Below are 24,480 nucleotides of genomic sequence, written 5' to 3'. Positions count from 1 at the left end.
AGAAACATGACCTAACTGAAAATCCATTCCAAAAGCGGGAAACCAATTTTTATAGTAATATGCGAAACTTTAATTAACTCGGTCACGATAGGGTTAACTAAACTTTAAGTGAAATAAAAGCTATTAAATCTCATGGTGTGGAGATTAATTCTTAAGTAGTCTTAGAGTTTTTATCTACCAATTACTGCTTCTTGCACCACTGCAGTGTCTCTTAATTGAGAAACGCCGAGTTGCAGCGTGAGTATGAGTAAACCTTTAAATATAGGTCCTCCTATAACTGTCTGGGTACGACAGATGAAAGGTCAGAGCAAGGCAACGACATACCACGTCCAACTGAATCACTTCTGTTAAATGGCTGTGGTGCTGAAACCAACTTAACGGTTTGTGACAAGCTTATCTCAGATGACGAACAAAGAATTTTTAGTCGGAAGCGATCAATTAAATGTTGACTGAGTGCTTCTGTGGTGAAAAAATGCGTTGAATGCAACATTACTCTATCACAATGTACAGAGACAAAGCGTGTTAGTTTTCAGAATGAAAAGAAAATGAACTTTACCACCTCTTCTTGCAAGGCTGAAAAACGAGCAAAGGCTACTGGTTCATTGTGTCTAAAATGAAAAAGCAACAAAATTACTCTTGGTGCTAACATCTGGTATGAGTAACCCAACTACTTGTTAAATGAATGAGTCGCACGTGAAAGCCCTTCATTAAACTCTTCTGGCTTTCTAAACTATACTCAAGCTAATGTGGCTACTACCAGAGCTTAAACACACCATCTGCGCCGCGGCTGACTGCAAACGGAACGACTAATTGATGTCGCCTTCGTGCCCGAAGTCATAACACGTGATAATCTCCTGCTGAAAATGAGAGTTGTAACTCTCCGTGGCTGCAAAAGTTGCTGATTATTAGCACTTATCCCAGTACCTAATTATTAGTGCGAATACCACCTACCTCGAAATGAAAAGTACGTTTCGTTGCAAGAAATATCCACTAAATTGCCAGCGGACGTATTTTGGTTAATAAGCGCAAAAAAGGAGGTAAAATTGTTAGTGACTGTCGCATTTTAACATTTAGATAGCTGTCATCCAGTCCCTTTTTTCGGTTGAGAGATATAAATTACCAGTAATCTATTAGGCTGCAAATAAGTTCATGGTCGTACGCCGGATGTCGGTGTGTAACGGGAGGAATATTTCGCAAACGAGCAAATTCGCAGTATCAGAGGTGCTGATGAACTGACTGGTGACGACAGCTCCCGTAATTGTTACAAACATACCCCCTCCCACTTCCACTCTGTGGCTGGTAAACAGGTGTTCTGTGCGTGGTTCGACACTTGAGCGTGGTGATGATGGCGACGTGCTCCATTTCCGATACATTGTGACCATTAAAGTATGCAGTGAGCAGCAAATCAATTCATACGCCATCTAAATCAGAAATGCGTTCATTGTTGTCGCCCGATAAATCTGTTCTCCTTCTAATTAATCCAAATACGGGTTCCAGTACTCTGCAGAGGTTGTAACCTAAATTGTGGTTAGTTGGTCTGTGCTTTTTCGGGAGGATATTCAGCTCGCCTGTCAGTTTGGCTCGAATGTCATTTGTTGTCAAAACGTTGACCCTTTAAGTAAATTATTGCACTTAGTCGTTTTGTTTTAGGTTCGTACTGATGACATTAATTCTCGTCAACCGCGATGATTTTTTCCGGAAAACTGATCCCCACCTTTTGCATTTCAGTTACTTCTCATCAGACGGTCATTGTTTACGTTCAGGAGTCAAGACGCGCGGGACAAACGATGCACACATTTTTCTGTTCTTTAAAACGGTTTGGAGAATGTGTTGAACATTTGATTTTGAGACGATGCTCAGTTACTATTTGGGACTCAACAACGTTGACACACTACAGCCGTACTTCCAGTGCTAAACACTCTCTGCTCACAGCAGACTGATCAAATTTACGCCTGTTGTTCAGAGTCGTTAGTTGAAACTGTCGCCGTAAGCACTGCGCTGACGTCGCTTGTACACCAGAAATAAAATCACTCTCGGACTTTTTTGGACAGATAGCGTCTTTAGAGAAAGGAAACCCTAAGCGAAATGATCTTTAAGCAACTGCAATAAGTCGAAATAAGGAAATCAAAAACTTGTAACAATCATTTAATTGCACATACAGTTACATAAAAATATTTCACAATACGTCCTTACACTGACCATATTACTACACTGGAAATTGCATCAAGTGGTTGAATTGAGTATTTCATCAATATAATACATGAGTTGGCCACCTATAAAATCTTTACGCTAGTCTAAAATTTTTTTTCATTAGTAACCAAACGTGTTATGACCGCTGGCAAATTATTGAAAAACTGTGATTCTGAATAAAGGACTTCTTAACGGACAAATTAAAAAATTATAAGTTAGCCACTAGTAAATATTTTATGGTTCACTAAAATTTTGCATATTAGTAGCTACATTTTTTGTTGACTGCTGGCAAATTATTGAGAACGTGTGATTTTGAATAACGGCCAAAGTGAACTTAAGTTATTTTTCCTACTCGTACTGATTCTATGAACTGAGCTACTGGTTTGAAAAGAGATGAATTATTTGTGATAAATTTCATACATGCAATTATGTTAAATAAAGACATGGTTGGTTACCATAGCTGTTATATGAAATAAATTGTTATACACCAGCCAGCCACAAACTGATTTTGGGTTACTTCATTAAAAAAATGTCGTTACCGATTTCGAATTTTTCACAATTCATGATCACACGGCTTTCATCAGAACAGACTATACATTGGTTTCCTTTAAGTTAAACTATCATAAGCAATAATTCACTAGTACAAATGTAGAATCATTCTCAAGTTGTCTGTATTTTCACAACCACAAACGTTGCACTGCCTTCTCAAAATCATTCGTTTGCTCTCAAACGAATTTTCAGTGTGCACCACATGTTTTAATTTACAACATCCGAAAAAAGATCCCAAGTTTAGTAGGTCATGAGTATCAAAGATTCTCCAATGCAATGGTAGAAAGATTTCTTTTCTTTCCAAAGGAAGCGTAAATTACTGTTATGTTGGATTGAAAAAAGTATTTTACATTAAATCTAGGGCGTTTAATGCACAGAGATATTATAAATACATGGAATTTTGTGAATTACAGCAGTACAAACTTATTTTGTACAACACAAATGTGGGCAAGAAATGTGTTAAAACCTAAAAATGTATTAGTATGTAGTGGTATAAATAATATTGACTAGTGTAGGTACATGAAACATTCTATTATCAATTACTTGATCTGCAGGCATGTGACCAAACGTAAAAACATTATTTACATTGGAGTATGGAAAGTACTGTCTGGAAGTTTTTCAGGAAAGGCATGTTAGCCTATTCAGTCTCCTCATTAAGGACATTAGCCGGAGAAATGTTTTGTATGTGTATGTATTTCTATTTCCTCTAACAGATTCAAACTGGCTCCTTTTCCTGCTAAATATAATATTTTAAGGTTGCTCTTAACGTTTGTCTCTGAACGGTTTTATTCTGCAATGTGGGCTGCCGATGCAGATTTGTTCTAGATTCCAACCCTTCAGACAACGAGGTGTTCTTTGTACCTCATGTCAACACACTGCAGCATATCTTAAGGTACGTTTACCTCGGTAACGAACACGAATTGTACAATCCTAAAAATATACCACAGCAAAAGAAAACAGTATGCTGCAGAAGTTTTGAGATTAGATACAAAGAACATTTCTCTGCGAAAGGAAATATTCATCTACATTCATTCGGAAAATTTTATCATTATAGTATAGACCGATACACAGTTTAGCAGATACAAAAGTTGATCAGTAACTTACGTATAATCCATTGCACTTCGGTTTCGAAAATTGTAGGCAGAAGCATTGGTCGTTCCTCTGCTAACCCATACCTAATTCTTGTTTTCTATTTTTTGTTGTTTCAGGTAAGCCACTATGGATGATCAACGTGACTTCCAACTACTGCAGCATGGACGCAGATCGTCTACAAAAGCCGAGCAGAGCTCAGAAATGCCGAATCACAGTTAGCCTTTGGCCACCCTATGGAGACAACACAGAGAATACAAGTGACACGAGGGATGCCGAATGACCATTATTGCTCGTCCGAGGACACGCTGCAGCATACCTTAAGGTGCGTTTACATCGGTACCGAACACGAATTGTATATTGCTAAAAATGTACCGCAACAAAAGAAAACAGTAAATTTGCAGATACTGAGAAGGAACAATTAAAATGCGGAGTGCCTAGACGACAAGACTTAAGTCGGGAAACTCGCCAGTGGTTTACTAGAGGCAAGAGGGCTGTGAGAGTCCAAATCATTTATTATTTGTACTGCAGGAGCAAAGCCTAGATCGGCGGTAGCAGAAAGCGCACAGTTTTCGAATGCCACATACTGGCTGGAAACAGCCACGCCGAGTTTGGTGCACGAAGCCGAAACTAAAAAGCTCAGTGTGTCATGGGATCTCAGGTCTGCTCTTTGCTCAAACAGTTTAACCTCGAAAATTCCATGCGAAGCAACTCCCACTATTTGCTAAATTTGACCGACAGTCAGAAAACTAGGCTGGATATTGTCCAGAACAGTTTCACCTTATCTACGAAAATGAGTGAACGTTCATAGCGTCCTAAAATCGCTTACTTCGTGAAGAAGCAGCCAAGGATTCAGACGTTTGATTTTGGTCAGCTGTGGTACAGTATGCGGTTGGAAATATGTGGATCAGTATTGTTGCACCATGGAGCAGATTGCTGGCTTACTGCCGATAATTATGATAGCATGTTTTCATTAACGCATTAACATAAAACCCCGAATTATCTCTTTTTTTATTGTTCTGAGAGAATCAAAATACCGAGTATACTCGGGCAGCTTAAGAACAGAACTCAGAAAAAATAAAACACGTCTATATCCGTTTCAGCACTGACAAGTGTTCGGCTGCTAGACAGCATCTGGTACTACATTTATACCCTGGCTGTCGTGTTTTCGTTGGGATGGTTCCCACTAGATACCGTCTTTATTGTGAGCAGCTTTGAATACTTGACAAAAAAACGGGCGTATTCAGCCTCCCTCCTGTATTGTTTCTATGAAAATGTTTTCAAAAAGGGATGGCTACAGTGATGCTGAATCTAACACTGAATTTAAAGTCTCAGAAAATGAAACAGTAAGTGATGTTATTTCATCAGTCGAGTGGCGAATGCTCTCCAGTGGAGCGAGATAAATACATCCACTGTACTCCAGCCTGCTCTCTCTGAACTTCATGTTCACATAAAACCATTGTGAAATACACAATTCGACTTCATAGATCTACAGAAGCTGAAAAATGACTCCAGGACATTTGAGCAAAAGTCCAGAGTACGAGTATACTAGGGATTTTATTATTGGTGGTCTTCAAAACTTTTTAACTCTTTATCTTGAGCTCTAAAAACTATCTGGATCTATATTAACAGGAAACCCCTGTGAAATCCATGGTTAGACTTCACAGCTCCACAGACACTAAAATATGACCTAAGTTTCAAGATATTTTAGTTAAAGTGCACAAATATATTCGCGATCTTATTATTGATAACTCCTTATTTTGTGCTTTAAAAGCTGTCTTTCTATGTCTACATGTAATGTCGTTCATTAGAGGATGTTTTCTATTAATGAAATAATCTAATTTTTTGGAACATAATTTGAAGAAATACTCGTTAAGCGGTCTGCTATGTTATTCTGCTATATTTTACTATGTAATCACTCATGATCTGGTTAGAAAATGTTATCATATGCGTCACACTGTGCGCTCTAGTAGGTAAATGTGCGTTCATAGAACGTAGGCTAGAGTCTTAGAAAAACTCTGCCAGACATCAGTAATACCAACGTACCTTCATAAACCGGTGGCTTCTAAATTGTATGTTTGTTTGTCCAATCTGCTGTTTGGTCAATAGGTAGATAGTTTATTCAGTTTTCGTTGGTTTTGCTGAAGATGGTTATCTAACATGCTACGCGGCAAACGATAGTAACTGTAAATGTTCACTGTAATGAACTTCTCTGAAACGTTGGTTCTGTGTTCTTTGTGGTATCGTACACAGATTGTGGTGCCACATCAAAGTAAGCAACGTGAATCGATATCACAGATATCAGCGAGTGTTGGGTGCAACCTGCAATACACAACATCTTTTACTGTGCCACAGAAAACTTTAGCAAAGTTCGATTCTGAAATTATTTTATCACCTGTAAACAGTAGACTTCGTTCGTTAGGTCAATGATTGAGATGCAAATTATTGTCCTAAGACATCATAAGCCTACATATAAAGGCTGATACTGCAGTAAATGTGTTTTCTGTGCCTGTAATAACAATGTTAATGTATAATCTGACAATGTCAAAATAACTCTGAAAAATAGTATACAAGTTTTACATAGTCAGTCAGTCTGATACCGAAAAAAATTACATTCTGACGATTAGCTCATTATTACCGGTTTACCTTGCACTGGCTCCTAATATGATAACGAGAAAACCGAATCACCCATTATCGTTATACAATTGACAATATTTAAAAAATCATTTTAAGGATTTTAGGGTACTGCAACAGTGGATTATTACAGATTTCATGAGGAGAGCATCCTCCTGAGACCCTGGAAGAGACCACGGCTGTCAAAATAAGTGGTGGGTGCCAAATAAGGTGTGGTATGTTCGTGCTGAGGATCGTCAGAAACACACAAAACAATAACAAAATCAAGCTTTTAGGTATGTTATTCCTGTGATGTGGAGAATGTGTCAAGTATCTCTGTGATACGTTTCATTGTATAAAACAAAATTGAAAGATGACGTCTACCTGTTGGACCCGAAACTCGATAATTGTTGTTGGATTCCAACTCAGAATTAAATATAGCTGTGAGTGAGAGGAAGGCTTGGATATCATTCAAGGATTTAATTTTAAAGTTTTTGGGCAATCAAAAGGACCTGCATCGCATTTCTGTTGCAGCCAAGCTTCTGGAAAAATTCAAGAATAATATACTCTGAAGCGCCTCAAGATTCAGTAACACTCACTTTGATTTTGTTACTTAAAAATATCGGTGATATCAGTCAGGTTCAAGGTGAGAGCTGGGAGCTCAAGGCTTCAGAGCAGGTATTCTGAACGTTTCGTGTGCAAAAAGTTTCACGTACTTCACGTAATGGTGGTGCATTCCTTTTCTATGTGTTTCCTGCGGTCGTTGTGATTACGAAGAGAAGCAGCGAATGAAATAAAGCGTTTCCATACCCACGTTCATAAAACACATTTTATTCCTGTGCGTGTGAGGAATGTACAGTCGTGCACAAAACGAGCGAGACCCCTCGCCTTTTCGTTATGCTCATCCGCACAGCTTTAAAGTCTGCTACACAGTACAACAGGCAAGGCGACGAAGTGCTACCAACATACTATGTACAGGCGTGAAATTGAAAAACCATCCGAAATTTGTCAGACAGTTTTGAATCATGTGTAAGACTATATTAATGCTGATTAGTGTGTTAACCACAACACCTAAATATAAATGAAACGCTAATTAGTATGAACTGTACAAATAAAAATGAATTTCAGCTTATCGAGATAACATAACTGTTTTAGTCAGACAAAGTACCCCAGATCGTTACGAATTAGCAAAGTATTATGCACATTCGTCCCCGAAATGGTCTGTGTCAACGTTCAGACCAGGCATACTGGATTACCGTTGCTGACCTACCATGAAAGTGAGCTAATTTAGCAATGCGTGAAGATTCATAACGAAATTCAGTTAAAAATCATTTAGTGCCACACTTAAGTCAATTCAATTATTGACAGAAGCGGAAAAAGTAGGCAGTAACAAGTACGAAATTCTACAAGAGTTTCATATCGACATCCACAGGGCGCCGGTACAGAATAATGGCAGCAGTAAAACGTATTGGGGGCTCGAGAATTTCTTAAAATTCCTTTACTGATAGTCTATCTGGCCCCACCGAGATTAGAATCGGAAACAAACCAGACCTCCCTTGCAGTAGCAAACACCTTTCACTACGCTAGCAGACAAACCAGGCAAACAGCACTCTATTATTACCCCAGACATGAATAAACCGGGAATTTCGTAATGAAAATGGCAAAATGGTTTCCATTTTGTGTTGCATAGAGTTTTCTGGACTCAAAAACATGAATTTTCTACCTTTATGTCACCGCTTATGTGACAATCATTAGGGATGTTTATCGAAATAACGAAAAACTGTTATTAGCGAGTAAATTTAGTAAGATATTTCTGCACCACCCCAGGAAATAAGGGGCGACGTAGTTACCAAACGTATTCTACAATGTTTCGAATTCTCCATTAGACGTGCCACAGCCAGAAAACGTTCATTAGCCGAAGTGTTCCTTAAGGTAGCTAGTAATGGGAATGCTCGTACATTTAAAACGCGGTGGCATTAATAGTGGGATCTGAATTACCACGTGTGTAGGCAAATGGATTTTATTTGCATTCCTTTAAACGTGATTTGGATCGAAAGCGTAGCTACGATTAGTATGCTGATGTATCGACTGCAACTGGAACATTTCGAATAAAGAGTAGGGGAAATAATTATGTGGCCCTCATCTTCAGTAACTGTGGTAACTATCTTCGTTGTTAGGATTCCGTCACGTAAATCGGTAAAAATGGAACTAGTCTCACTTTCTTAACCGTCTATCTGTCCACCCAACCCTTAAAACTCGTTATCTCGAGTACGGGTGGACATAATAAGCGGAAACGTATCACACTTCCTGCGGTATACGGTCCCCTGGCGGTGTAAAAAAAGTGAGCTAAGTCAACGCAATCTAAAGATAGGGCCGTTTATGTAAAGAAAATTTACGCGAAAGGTCAAAAAATGGCTCTAAGAACTACGCCACCAAACTGTCCCCTAGATCTAGAACTACTTCAACCTACCTAACCTAACACACATCCATGACCGGGGAAGGATTCGAACTGACGGCGCAAGGAGCCGCGCGATCCGCGATATGACGCCGTCGAGCGCACGGCTAACCCGCGCCGGCAAGCTGTTAGCATCATCTGGGGTTACTAAAAAGTTATTCACTTCTGGTGAGTGATTTTCTGCGCAGTACATTTAAAAAAGAATAACTAAAATATATTCGATGTCACGGAAGAGGATTCATTTCCCCTTGTCTTTATTCATGATGTTAGATTCGCAATCTGAGCATACGGACTATCCATAACAACACCTTAGATCCAAGTCATAGTCACAGATTTGCGAAAACAACACACTGGCTTATACTTGAGGTATTTCGTTTCCCGCGAAGTGGTGGCAGACGATGCTGTGGCGTCTTCGAAGCTGAGCGAACTTGCATAGTATGTTGGTAGCACTTCGTCGCCTTGCCTGTTATGCTGTGTAGCAGACATTAAAGCTGTGCGGATCAGCATAACGAAAAGACGAGGGGTCTCGCTCGTTTTGTCCACGTCTGTACTCTGGAAGGCTGGCCATACCTTTTTGTTGAGACTTTTATTTTTCTATACGTATATTTTACTTTCTAATGTATATCAAAGCCAGAGACATTCACGTTTGATGACAAATTTATGAACCACAACCGGTACTGTCACATGTTGTTTACTGCATCGCAGTGCGGTAGTATGCATAGATTGCGTCACAGCAGAAGTGTCCGCTGCACTTAGGAACAGTTTAAACGCTATGTTTGTGCAACGCGTGAGTGCATGCTTATGGCCTGCGCGGCTTCTCAAGGTCCCCTCCAGCAAGTGGCATCCGGAGCCAGCGAACGTAAACAAGGCAGTATAAAGTGGGGCGCGGGACCATTAGCTGCCCAAGTGCCTTCAGTGTAATTCATACCAGCCGTAAAAAACACCACCTGACACGAGAGCTCTCCGTTTCTGCGACGTAAATTAATGTCCAAAAGTTATCACACATTTGTAAAAAAAATCTGAAAATTATAGAGGAAGGAGAAAATGTTAGTTGTGACTTCAAATGAGTCACTGACTGCCTATTTTCTGTACACTCTGGGCTCTTCCTGTCCGTGCTGGAAAGGAAAGCTTATTCCTTCAAATAGATACGTTATTCATACGATATACTGAGACTGATACATCTCAAGTCCCAGACATTTTCACCCTTATTCTCAGAAGATTCCATTTTCATCGTGAAATCGGCAGTGTACTCCCACAAGGCTGCAACACCAGCCACACAATCAAAAAATTTGAAAGAACCACGAGCTGTCAAGTGTTCGGCGATCGCGCCAAGATATTTGAAACATTCGACGGGACCGGTCCAAGGTTAGCCTGTTAGATCTGTCGTCGCCTTTGCAATTTTGTTACGATATACGAGTGCTACTTTCTTGTGTGTATCTCTTTATTTCGTACAGTGACAGTGAGTTTTACTCTTTTATTTACTTTTGACTGTTTCGTGTCTTTCTTTTAGCATTTTAGTAGAAAAGTACTACATACTAGAACCACATTCAATAAGTAGAAATTAATTAATCTGATGTCCCCCGCAATGAAAAAAAAACGATATTTGTCACAATAGAAGAATTATACAGATAAAATGAAACAGCTCTGAAACACAAACATTAATACCGTCCTATGTTTACACCACTCTCATTTCCTATCCAAATATTTTGTGCTCATTCTCCTACTCTAGGTCCCAGTCATTCCCACATCGAACCACCTCCACACACACACCCACCCCTACACACACACACACACACACACACACACACACACACACACAATGGTTTTAACAACCTAACGCTCAGAAAACATAAAAGCGTACAAGTCACGTCAGTGTCACTCGCCTAGTTATAATAACTCATTTAATATCAGCGTAGAATAATTACGATGATTTGACATCTCACAGCCTAATTTCTCTTCCAGTTTTGAATTTCCCACTAGCCTGACGAGGCCCAGTTGAAGATATAGGAGAAGTATTCGTATACATTCCTTCGTAATAATAATAATTTACCTCCCAATGCGCAAATTTTTGAAAACATTTTCACAGAAACAATACAGGAGAGAGGCTCAATGCGCCGGCTTTGTTGTTAAGTATTCAAAGCTGCTCACAATAAAAACGGTATCTAGTGGGAACCACCCCAACGAAAACACGACAGCCAGGCTATAAATGTAGTACCAGATGCTGTCAAGCAGCCGAACACTTGTCAGTGCTGAAACGGATATATACGTGTTTTATTTTTTCTGAGTTCTGTTCTTAAGCTGCCCGAGTATACTCGGTATTTTGATTCTCTCAAAATAATGTTAACTCGGGGTTTTATGTTAATGCGTTAATGAAAACATGCTATCTTACTTATCGGCAGTAAGCCAGCAATCTGCTCACCTGGTGTGCTACATCCATTTCTGAACTTATCTTGTTCCATTGCTCAACTAAAACCCAATGGTATTTGTATTGCACTAGCGGTTGTTGTAGTGTATGTCTTGTGCATTATTCGAAGAATATTGTACATCTGCTGATGTCATGTCTTGTCTCTCTCCTTTCTCATGAACCAAGTAGCTATTGCTTTGTAGTGTCGTTTTTGCTGACACTCAGAAAAATTAAATAACAGTAATAATTAAAGTTTGTTAGACGCTTTTGTACTGCTTTGCCTCAAGCTTCATCTTCAGACGTATTTTATTTCTATACCTCGAATAGTAGTGTACACCTCAGCTAGCATTATATCCGGTATTTTCATATTGATTCTTAATTATCTGTATCTGATGTATCTCTTGATTTATACAGAAATGTCAGGAAACCCTGAAACAGTTTTACAATTTTCTCTCTGTGACTAATGGTCGTTATATAGACGTTTTGTTGTTGATTCATTCGGAGGCGGTAAGTACTAACAACAGATTCATTGCAGTTGCACTGGGAATCGATCAAAATGATCAGTATTCAGATATTTGCTGTGCGAAGCAGTGTAGTTTTCATCATCACCGCAAAATAGTGCAGGTTTAGGCATAAGCTTCGTTCTTTTACAGTTTTAGCAGCTGAAAACATCCTACAGTAGAACTGCAAATAATTCTGCTGAAATGGTACCTCGTTGCCTCACTTTTAGTTTTGAATATATGTCTACCTTGATTGTAATGGAAACTCTACCATTGTAGTGGTCAATATCCTATTCAAAGCTGAAAAGTTATTTATGAAGACGCACAAAAGCACACTTCCCCAAGGCAGTTTGTATGGTGATAGGTTTATTCTGGATTTTTGTTAATAATACACAATGCTTTTCAGTATGCTGTTTGTAATCAAGTACATATAAATTAATTCGATGAAGCTCAAATTGATCTCCTTCAGACCATGCCTATGTCAGTTGAAGCTAACCTTTACAGCATTACAAATTTCGTTTTTCTGGAACTACCAAAATTTTCCGTCTTGCATTAAGATCAAAAGAAAATCAGATATATGGTGAGTGTGTGAATATGGAGAGTGATTTCGTTGCCCCTTCTAATAACTTTAATGCAACCTGCAACGCCCTGATAAACCACATGCGATATTTTCATATTGTCTCAATCGCTATGCGCAAGCTATTAGTCCTACAGAAAAACTGATCAGGACCTTTTTGTACGAAATTTAATTTATTTAAAATTTGTACTGTGATACGTTTTTGCTGGAGGCAACGGTTTTCGAGTTATTCAAGAAAATCGCGTTTGGAGATCACTTTTGTACGTTCTTATTGAATAACTCGAGAACTACGGCCTCCAGCGAAAACGTATCCCAGTACAAGATTTAACTACATTAATTTCCCTGTAAATAGGTCCTAGTCATGTTTTATTAGTACTGCACGGCAACCGGTATCTGACTAGCAGCATCCACTGGGCGTATTGTGTCGAGGAAAATGGTGTACTGAAGGCTTCGGCACAGAGTCCTTTATCATCGGAGACCTGCTGTATGTGTACCCCTGAAGCGTTTTCACAGAAAGGAACATCTAGAGTAAAGACGTCAACATACAACCTGGACAGTCGAACAGACGGCCAATGTTCCTTTCACAAATGAGTCCCGATTTTGTCTGAGAGTGATTCTCGACGAATTCGCATCTGAAAGGAACCTGGAATAGGATTTCACGACCCAAACATTGTGGACATAGACCGATGTCGAGGAGGATCCCAATGTTGTGGGCAGGATTATGTTGACGATTCGAACACACCTTCATGAAATTGTATGGGTGAATCAACACGGTTTAGCTGCTGTCAGGCATCGTGACTATATCTTTGGACCTCATGTACGGTTGTTGCTAGGTGCTGTGGGCCCAGACTTCGTACTGATGGACGTTAATGCTCGTCCTAGAAGAGCACGGTTGTCTGATGCTTTCTTGGAAATGGAAGATATTGCACACATACCGTGGCCTGTTGACGCTCTCGATTTGAATCCCATAGAGCACGTCTGGGATGCACTAGGGAGACAGGTTGTACCGCGACAGATCCATCAATCAGTCTCCAAGAGTTGCGAGCAGCTCTGCAGGAAGAATAGGTGTTATTGCTTCAACATGAGATTGATTACATCACTAACAGCATGTCCCGTTGTTGTCCGGCCTGTACTGCTGCCAGAGGAGGTCACACACCATTCTGAGCACATTGAGCAGTTGTCTGAATATGTGTGCAAATCCGTTAGCTGGGAAAAACGAAGAATATTTTTTTCTGCCACTACGCATGTTAGAGTTATTTACATTCTGTACTCTTTACATTGTTCCTTCTTTACTATCCCTTCTTTATACTTTTTGTAGAAAAATAAAAGCAGCCTTGGAAAATTTCCGTTTGCTGCCTTAGTTTTGGACACCAATGTATGTGAGATAAGAATAAAAAGATGTAATACAAAATGCAATACTTTATACATCTGAAATCAGCTATAGCACATTCAGAATGACATTAGTACACAGTACCTCGTCCGGACTTCTTGTTTATGAACATTTAGTAGAGGCAATCTGACCCACCCTGATGATCGAATGCGTTAACGTGCCGCTTCAGGGAACAGGGGAGTCAAGACTGTCCCGAATCGAATCCGCCGACGAGGGCTGGTGAGCCAGCCATCTTCGGTGTGGTTGTTAAGCGGATTGCCGCATCCAACTATTGGCTTGGTGTATCAGTTCGTAGCGCTTTTGCATAAGTTTAACAAACACGAAAAATACACATAACAGAGAAATTAGTCATCAGTAATATGCTCTCCTTCACTGTTTACAACACTCTGCCAACGATGAGGTGGCTTCTCGATTCCGCGTCTCTAGAAATCCCGTGGCTTTGAGTCGATGAAGTCGTCGAGCCATGTTCGGAGTGCATTTTCATTCAGAAAGGAAGTTCCTTGAAGGCTGTGAGAGAGCGGAGAAGGTAGAAATCAGAGGTCGCAAGATCGGGTGAGTAAGGTGGGTGCGGAATGACTTCGCAACCCAACTTGCGTATATGTTAAAAAATGACGTAATTCCTCCAGCTGTATTAAGGTGTTGGTTTTATTGGCAATTAGTTTCGATGTTCTTATAACACCATCTTCAGGCCCTAAATACAACATACCATACATAAACAACCAATGCAACAACAGTAATTTATGAGTTATTACGCAAAACAATTCTATTATAACCACATTACACAATGGATAATTTTAATGAAACTATTTACATTTTTGGTCATTTCCGTTAAAATGCCATCACTCTGGACGTGGTATCACTAAATACAAATGTAGCTGTGTATGCACAATCGTTTTATTATAGATTAATATCAGGTATTAAGAAACGGGAGTATATGAAAGTTTAAGCGACAAGCCGTTATCGGCGCAAATGGTTCAAATGGCTCTGACCACTATAGTCAGTCCTCTAGAACTGAGAACTACTTAAACTTAACTAACCTAAGGACATCACACACATCCATGCCCGAGGCAGGATTCGAACCTGCGACCGTAGCGATCACGCGGTTCCAGACTGAAGCGCCTAGAACCGCACGGCCCCACGGCCGGCAAGCCGTTATTCTAATGGATAATAATATAGGCGGGGAACATTGTAATTTTTTTAAAAATAATAAACTATGAAAAGGAGAACATACGCATTGCCAATGTGACATATGTTAGGTACACTTCAATGTTTTCTATCAGTGAACGATGGGCAAGGTAGACTAGAGTTACGTTTGCCAAATTCTGTAATGTCGTCATACTAATGTAACAGTGGCGTAATTTACTTAGACAACTTCGTTCCTAACACCACGAAAGAAATGATAAAGGACCGAAAAAGCTCTGTGAAACCCAGTTCGTACAAGGTAGTCAATAGTGTAAAATACAAACTAATGAATTTAAAAAACTATTCATTCCAACAGAAGTATAACTTAACGTTACTGAAATAATTTCTATGTCGGTGTCTCATCAAAGGCTAGACCAAGGTCTAAAATAATCTATTCCAGTAAGTTTACATGGCCAAAATCACGATCAGGTACATGGAAATGCTCTAAATAAGAGTAATCTAGATAATGTCAGTTGAAATAAACGGTCATATATGTAACCAATTTGTTGTTCCTCTAACAAATACACACAAACACAGCCACTCAGTAAAATACATGATGTGTAACTCATGTATTAAGTATGTGATCTCGTCGAGTGTCAATTCGAGTTAATTACGATCAATGATGCGCTTAATCTCTGTCTACTTGCGTAAAGTGTTTTATGTCAGTCTAGCAGAATGCAGGGGGGTAATATCGTGGAGTCGCATCACTTTCCGGAGCTTCCTGGTCGTTGTTCTTGGATTTCGTCTTCAAGAGACTCAGTTGTTGGCGATAAATGTCAGCGGTAATGGTTACGCATCGGGGGAGCAGTTCTTACTATACTGTACGCTTGCTGTTCCACCAGACGCATACCATTATCTTTTGTGGATCCGGGCAGGACTTCGCTTGTATGGGCTCAGCTATGTGTTCCTTTTTGTTATCGTTGCGTAAAGACACCATTTCTGGTCACCTGTAACGGTACGAGGTAGGAATGGTCGGTTTTGTACATTAACCAGTTGATGGCGAGCAAGGCGAAATTTTCATGTGGCCAGCAACTGAGTTTTGTGGTTTTGACTTAGCGCATGCGGTACACATACACAAGATTTTTGAACCTTCCCTACTGCATGAAAATGTCGCACAATGCTGGATTGATGAAAGTTCATCACATTTGCTATATATCAGGTACACTGACGTGGATCACTGTTGATTAATGCGTTTAAACAATCTTCGTCAAACTCCGAAGGCCTTTCTGGACGTGGAGAGTAACTAACGTCACAACGATGCTCCGTAAAACGAGAAAATCATTTTCCTAACGTGGTCTGTCCAGTTGCATTATCCCTACACACGGTGCAAATGTTTCTGGCTGCCTCTGCTGCTTTCACCCCGCTATTGAAATCAGACAGATATATATGTTGAAAATGTTCCGATGTCTCCACTTGGCGCTCCATTTCTAGCGTCCACGGCTCCACTCACTGTCTCTAAATGTCAAAATGACAATATGTAATTTCAGGCAGCAACACTGAACTAGAAATGAAAAATGACATTCTCTTAATAAACGGAGAGCAACTGAAATACCAACACGCAAAACAAGAAAAGCTACGAACTTACACAGGAACCTAATATAAGTGAATAATAGGCTGGTAGCCACGTCCCGCCTCACGTAGAAGCTGCTCAAACATTTAGAAAACGTTCTCACTCTTGAACAGGACACATGGGAACACAGACACATGGGAACACAGTGAGAGCATCCACCAACAGCTGTCATTAACTTTGCCCCAGTCAATGTAACATTGCCGACAACCTAAAGAAACGGCAAAGGTTATGAAGAAGAAGATGTAGTAGAGATAGCGTGACTTAAATAAAACACAGTTTGACCGAAAGTCGGCACTGGTGGAAAAATCTTCTCATGTTCATTCACTCACAACTATCACACAAACAGTTGTGATAATGGATACAATTTAGCATATACCAATGAATTATGTAAAGCAATGAGCAATATAACTTCGAAACTTTGCATTTTAGGAGCATGTGAAGATAATGTTATAACCTTTTTTTAAAGTTAGGAATTATAAAATACAATAAATTTGACTATTTTATTGTAATGAACGGAAAGGGCATCAAAATATTACTATTGCTTTAGAACGGTGGGCAGTCGTATTATCGCCATCTCACAGCGATTTGTCGGTTAATGGTGCTGCCATTTTATTAATGTCTACATGTATATTGACCGTACTGACGTAAGTACATTTTCTGGATTCGTGCGTTCAATATAGCAGTGTTATCATTTAATACAGAACCTATTACATACAAGTAAAAATCACAAACCTAAGACCGCAGTCGTTGAAGGAAATGATCTTCATCAAACCAACTGCGTAAAAGAAATTTTACCTCATTAACCGGTTTCAGGCACTTAGTGCCTTCTTTATAAGGCTGTAAAGAAATATATACCACAAATAAGTAAAAGTTATATAATTAAAATAAACGACGAAAAATTTAAATTTTTTAAAAATTCAGAGGTAAAATGTGCTACATAGCTACAACGAACAAATTATTTGCGAGTGTCAACAGTAAGATACATGCCTGTGGTCCTAAAAAAACACATGAAGAATAAGTAATACAACAATGAATCCATAACACAGAAAGAGCTCGTAAAAGCCTACATGTGGTTCATTGTGACTGTGCAACGATGGTATAAAGAAGCTAACCAACAAGAAAACATAACACAGGGAAAACTGTTTGACCAGTAATAGCTTTATCTCAAGGTTTTATCAGCGCTGAATCCCTATGCGATCTTAGTTTTCCTACACAGTTGTGTCACAACCTAACTTCGATAAGAAGTAAAAATTACCAAAACCAATGTATTTTAGATAAAAGTAATGTAATTTTTCAAAGAAATGAAAGTTTCATCTTTGTATAAACGCGAAGTTAATCTTGTGGTTCAAAAACATCCTACCATTTCAATTTTCCCTCATGTAGGCTGAGATAGAAGTATCGTAATGGTCCTTTTTGCTGCGTAAAAACATATCAACAATTTGCTTGAATGATACCCAACTCTCCCTATAACACAAAATTATTGATTCAACATTGGAGTGTAACATCAAGTTTTGTATGTTTGGTCCAGTAAATCCCCGTTCTTTTAATTTCGCTCCCGAAAGACGAGGAAAATTTTTCTTTATTTAGGATTCACTAAATTGTTGGACGAACAGAAGAGTTTGTAAGGTTGTATAATATTTGCATCGCTTGTCTTGCTCGACACCTTTCTAAGTGCACATAAGAGTTCATGTGCATGTCTGCATGATGTCTCTCCTTCTACCACCGGAAAAATAATTATTTGTTTCACATTGTTTAAAATCGCTCCAGTCGAGATCTTTAAAAGTAGCATCTCCAACCATATGTAGAGGAAAGGTGCCTAATATGAGGCACACTTGTGTAAAGCCATTTGAAAGACCTAAAAGTAAGTGAAATTGTATTTTTTATTATGGTAATAAGATCCTGCATTATTTAATTTTATCATACAATTATCGTATTTGAAATAATAAATAATTTTTCAGAGTAGTTATTAAATCTTCACAAACAAGGCATTTCGTAGAAATGAGATCAAGGTTTCCTAATATGAGGCAGTAATAATATTTTGTTTTAATTATTTTTTTAATAATAATGACAAATGAATATACAATTTTTACATGTTCATTCATTTCTCGTGATGGCTGGGTGTTGTGTGCTGTCCTTAGGTTAGTTAGGTTTAAGTAGTTCTAAGTTCTAGGGGACTGATGACCATAGATGTTAAGTCCCATAGTGCTCAGAGCCATTTGAACCATTTGAACCATTCATTTCTGTTATCCTTCATTCATTTCACACTACATAGGTTTATATTTACGACATCCGGGGCAAACAAAATTGTCTTCTGTGACACCGCAATCTTCATGAACCCAGCTATAACATTTCGTGCACTGTGCCCATTTCTCCCCGTGTTTGCCTTCAGAAAAGCGCCCAGTACAGAACAGACACTCTGCGTCATCGTCATCACTGCTGTCTGAATCCCCACTGTCATCAAGATGGACATCGGATGACGAGTCACCAGACGATTCTGCTGCTTCAGGTCTACGATTGCAAGATTTTCCACTCTTCTCCCCAAATAACTTTCTCGCTGGTTTCTTAGCTTCAGCCTCTGATTTCTTCTGTTTAGATTCTTGCAATTGCTTCACATAAGGAGCTGAAGTTAGTGACGCAGCAGAGCACGAACGCGATGCTTGACCTATTTGACTAACCCCAGGTGGTTTTGCGATGTGTGAGAGGGGTCTGATGTCTGCCGCGCTGACAGCTTGACCATCACCATCAGTAGCTTCTTTTTCGTTTTTAGCATCTCTTCCTTGAAGAGCGTTAGCATGGCGATGAATTGAAAATTCATGTTCCCTAAGGATGTTGCATGGGATGAGACATCTTTTTCTGAAGGCAAATCACAGATGCTTCCATTTTTGCTGCTTGGTTCTAAGCTGCCCAAAATTACTTGGCTATTAATAATTTGGTGATAACACGACCTGGATTACTTGCCAACTACGTTTCTATCTCCTGGGCATAGTAGGTTTTCAAAGGCCCCATAAATCCGACGTCACGTGGCTGCATTTTATGTGTTGAGTGACGTGGAAAACGTACAATATGAACATTATTTTCATGTGCTTTATCTAACACATCGAGATTCTTTGTGTGGGAATAATGCTCATCAAGAATCAAAATGACAGGGTCATTTGAAGATGGCTTTACATGACTCACAAAATGATCAAACCACTGAGTAAAATTGTGAGTATGTATCCAGCCACTTGGATGACAAGCTGATATTGATCCTGCAGGTGCATAGTCCATCAAGTTCCAGAAAACATTCCAATTTCTGATCATAAGACTAGTCAAAGTAATCCCTGTTTATGATAATTTAATCGAATTAAAATAAACGCAGTTCCCAAAGTTTTACTACAATAAATGATGAAATATTGATATCTCATGATAGTAATGCGTAAATTACATATAAAAAATCGTGAGAGAACGAGTTCCCCCAATATGCGATAGGTATAGTAATATGCGACACTGTCGCGTATTTGGATCCCCATACTATCGCGTATTAGGAATTTCGCCATCTTACACAAAGAATCGCGCACTTGCTAACAACGTTCGTAGGAAAATTAATCTAATTGGCAGTAATTATAGGTAATACCGTTATAAATAACAACAATAAAAGAGTGCAGTAATATCCACTCAACCGAGACTCGAACTCGGGACCTTTGCCTTTCGCGGGCAAGTGCTCTACCATCTGAGCTACCGAAGCACGAGTCACGCCCGGTACTCACAGCTTTACTTTTGCCAATACCTCGTCTCCTACCTTCCAAACTTTACAGCAGCTCTCCTGCGAACCTTGCAGAACTAGCACTCCTGAAATAAAGGATACTGCGGAGACATGGCTTAGCCACAGCCTGGGGGATGTTTCCAGAATTAGATTTTCACTCTGCAGCGGAGTGTGCGCTGATATGAAACTTTCTGGCAGTTTAAAACTGTGTGCCCGACCGAGATTCGAACTCGGGACCTTTGCCTTTCACGGGCAAGTGCTCTACCATCTGAGCTACCGAAGCACGAATCACGCCCGGTACTCACAGGAGACGAGGTACTGGCAGAAGTAAAGCTGTGAGTACCGGGTAGAGCACTTGCCCGCGAAAGGCAAAGGTCCCGAGTTCAAGTCTCGGTCGGGCACACAGTTTTAATCTGCCAGAAAGTTTCATATCAGCGCACACTCCGCTGCAGAGTGAAAATCTCATTCTGGAAATATCCACTCACCTCTCCCGCCGGAGGTTCGAGTCCTCCCTCGGGCATGGGTGTGTGTGTTGTTCTTAGCATAGGTTAGTTTAAATTAGTTTAAGTAAGGTGTAAGTCTAGGGACCGATGACCTCTGTAGTTTGGGCCCTTAAGAACTCACACCTATTTTCCCCCGGCCGGTGTGGCCGAGCGGCTCTTCGCGCTTCCGTCTGGAACCGCGTGACTGCTACGGTCGCAGGTTCGAATCCTGCCTCGGGCATGGATGTGTGTGATGTCCTTAGGTTAATTAGGTTTAAGTAGATCTAAGTTCTGATGACCTCAGAAGTTACGTCCCATAGTGCTCAGAGCCATTTGAACCAACCTATTTTTCATTTCTAAAATTTTGAACAAACATGTCTAGGTTTTCCTCAAGTGTGTGTGTGATGATATTAAATAAATACTGACTGAATTTGATTTTCGGTAGTTAGTAACCTCTGACTCTTTTTGATTGTGGATTAACCAGGGCTATCAACTGTACCTAGTGAAGGAGATGTTTCTTCGACAGTTCCGTTGTGCAAACGTTTACCCACGTAAATGATAACGTTTTAATTGGCGTGACCTAACAAGGTAGCTCTCATATACATGGTCCATACAGTATAAGATACGATTCAATATGCATCAACAACCGTCCAGCACCTGTAAACTGAGGAGTGGAACGCCCTCCTACAAGAACTGCTTACCAACAAAGCGTCCACTGTTGGAGTGCGTTGCACAGCATGCGTTGCTGTCCGTGGTTTTCACGTGCCCTATTAAGAAGCATGTTCCGCTTTTTGTAATATCCAGGGAGCACCATAAACAGCGGTAACTTCAGTGTAATTCAGTACTTTAAACATAGCTGCGCTACAGCAACGGTTCCACGTAAATCAGACTAAGAGCAGCCGACCAGTTGCAATGGATAAAGTAATCTTTACCTAGGTTTCAATAGATATATATCTATCTTCTTCAGAAGACGGCCTGGGGACAATGAACATCGTAATATATATTAAGGTATGAAACATGAGTCAAGATTTTTTTTTTTTTTACTTTATTGTTATTTTGACACCTGAACAATCAGGTAGGCTGGCAGCAGCACAATACGCCGCTCTTCAGCCGAAGAGAGTACAATGAGATAAACAGAGAAGAGACATCACGAGAAAAATCGGCGCGAAAAAACAGTAGACACATGAACATAAAAACACAAGAAGCCGTTCACACTCGATGGCAATCCACACGACGAACGGGTGACACGAAGCACAAACACTGAAGAAGACGACGGCACTGGTGAACGATGGAGTGTGACGGTGAAACACTGAACACTAAACATGACAGCACACACGATACACTGACGGCGGTGATCGCCGGCGCGCGAAAGTCCACTGAGCGTGTGCGAGTCCAGGGACCTGCCAATAGAGGAGGAGGAGGAGGAAGGGGAGTGGGAGAGGGAGAGGAGAGAGCGGAGATGCCACGGGCAGGGGAGAAAGGGGGGAGGGAGGAAGGGCGAGGGGAAGCCCGGGGGGAAGAGTGGTGGAGGGAGGGGAGGGGGGAAAAGGAAAGAGAAGGGGAGGGAAGGGAAGAGAAGGGAGGGAGAGAGGGTGCCTAAAGGAAAGGACACCGGAAGTGGGTGGTGGGGCAGGGTCAAAGTTGATAGGAGGGGTAGATGGAGGGGAGGAGGACATCATCAGGGAGGGGGAGCTGGCGGAAGCCACCTTGGGAGAGGGTAAAGAGGGTGGAGAGGTGGAGACCGGGTGGGACGTGCGAATACAGGCGCGGCAGTGGGCGGGGGTGGGAGAGGATTGGGGAGACGAGCAGGTGAGGAGGATCGAGTTTGCGGGAGGTGTACAGGATCCGTATCCTTTCAAGGAAAAGGAGGAGGTGGGGGAAGGGGATGAGATCGTAGAGGATCCGCGTGGGGGAGGGGAGACGGATGCGATAGGCGAGGCGGAGAGCATGGCGTTCAAGGATTTGGAGGGTTTATAAAAGGTAGGGGGAGCGGAGATCCATGCTGGACGGGCATAACAAAGGATAGGGCGGATGAGGGATTTATAGGTGTGGAGGACGGTGGAGGGGTCCAGACCCCACGTACGGCCGGAAAGGAGCTTGAGGAGATGGAGGCGGGAACGTGCCTTGGCTTGGATTGTCTGGAGATGGGGAGTCCAGGAGAGGCGACGGTCGAGTGTGACGCCAAGGTACTTAAGGGTGGGAGTGAGGGCGATGGGACGGCCATAGACAGTGAGATAGAAATCAAGGAGGCGGAAGGAAGGGGTGGTTTTGCCTACAATGATCGCCTGGGTTTTGGAAGGATTGACCTTGAGCAACCACTGGTTGCACCAAGCGGTGAACCGGTCAAGATGGGATTGGAGAAGGCGTTGGGAGCGCTGTAGGGTGGGGGCAAGGGCAAGGAAGGCGGTGTCATCAGCAAACTGGAGAAGGTGGACGGGGGGTGACGGCGGCGGCATGTCCGCCGTGTACAACAGGTACAGAAGGGGGGAGAGGATGGAGCCTTGGGGCACACCGGCGGAGGGGAAAAAGGTGTAGGAATCGGTGTTATGGATGGTGACATAGGAAGGGCGGCGGGAGAGAAAGGAGCCGATCAGACGGACGTAGTTAATGGGTAGGGCGAAGGTTTGGAGCTTGAAGAGGAGACCGGAATGCCGTACGCGGTCATATGCACGTTCGAGGTCCAGGGAGAGGAAGATTGCGGAGCGACGGGAATTAAGCTGTTCGGAAAGGAGATGAGTGAGGTGAAGGAGAAGGTCGTCGGAAGAGAAGGACGGCCGAAAGCCACACTGGGTGACGGGAAGGAGGCGGTGCTGGCGGAGATGCTGGTGGATGCGACGGGTGAGGATAGATTCCAGGACCTTGCTGAAGACCGAGGTAAGGCTGATGGGACGGTAGGAGGAGACGGCGGACGGCGGTTTGCCAGGTTTAAGGAACATGAGGATACGGGAGGTTTTCCACAGGTCGGGGTAGTAACCGGTGGACAGGACTACATTGTAGAGCCTGGCCAGGGTGGAGAGGAAAGAGACAGGAGCTTCACGAAGGTGACGGTAGGTGACACGATCGTGACCAGGAGCGGTGTTGCGTTTGGTGCGGAGTGTAACAATGAGATCCTGTGTAGTGATAGGGGCGTTGAGTTCCGTATGTGTAATGTTGTCCAAGTACTGGAAACCAGGAGCGAGGGGAGGGACAGAGGTGTCAGTTCGATCGCGGATATCCGGGAAGAGGGAGTAATCGAACTGGGGATCGTCGGGGATGGAGAAGACATCAGATAGGTAGGAGGCAAAGTGATTGGCCTTACTAAGGGTGTCAGGGAAGGGGTGATCATCGTGGAGAAAAGGATAGTAGGGGGAGGGTTTAGTTCCGGTAAGGCGACGGAAGGCCGTCAAAAACTTGGACGAGTTGATTGGTAGGGTTGCATTTAAACGGGTGCATGTCTGTCGCCAGTCCCGGCGTTTCTTAGCCGCGAGCAAATTACGAACTTGTCGCTGGAGTTGCCGGTGGCGTCGTAGCGTGTCCGGGTCACGCGTGCGGAGGAAGGCACGGTAGAGACGACGGGATTCACGGAGGAGGAGAACGGCCTGTGGGGGTAAGGTAGGACGGTGGGGGTGGATGGCGACAGTAGGAACGTGGGCCTCCACGGCCTCAGACAAGGTCTGCTGGAGAAAGGAGGCGGCATGGGTGACATCGTCAGGGTGGTGGTAGGTGAGAGGGTGGCTATCGACCTGGGTGGAAAGGGT

General features: G+C 41.7%; 1 protein-coding gene across 1 annotated transcript in view; it reads left to right on the top strand.

The window, feature by feature from the left end:
• The first annotated feature begins 4,051 nt into the window (after nt 1-4,051).
• Nucleotides 4,052-24,480, top strand: part of LOC126455873 (probable G-protein coupled receptor CG31760) — a 1,325,234-nt gene continuing 1,304,805 nt past the window's right edge. The window contains exon 1 of the mRNA XM_050091633.1: nt 4,052-4,153. The gene's annotated coding sequence lies outside the window, so the exon portion shown is untranslated. The remainder of the gene's footprint in view (nt 4,154-24,480) is intronic.

The sequence above is a fragment of the Schistocerca serialis genome, chromosome 2 (genome assembly GCF_023864345.2).
Source record: "Schistocerca serialis cubense isolate TAMUIC-IGC-003099 chromosome 2, iqSchSeri2.2, whole genome shotgun sequence".
In the NCBI taxonomy this organism is placed as follows: domain Eukaryota; kingdom Metazoa; phylum Arthropoda; class Insecta; order Orthoptera; family Acrididae; genus Schistocerca; species Schistocerca serialis.
The sequence above is the reverse complement of the archived record's forward strand: the minus strand, read 5'-3'. Positions and strand labels throughout refer to the sequence as shown.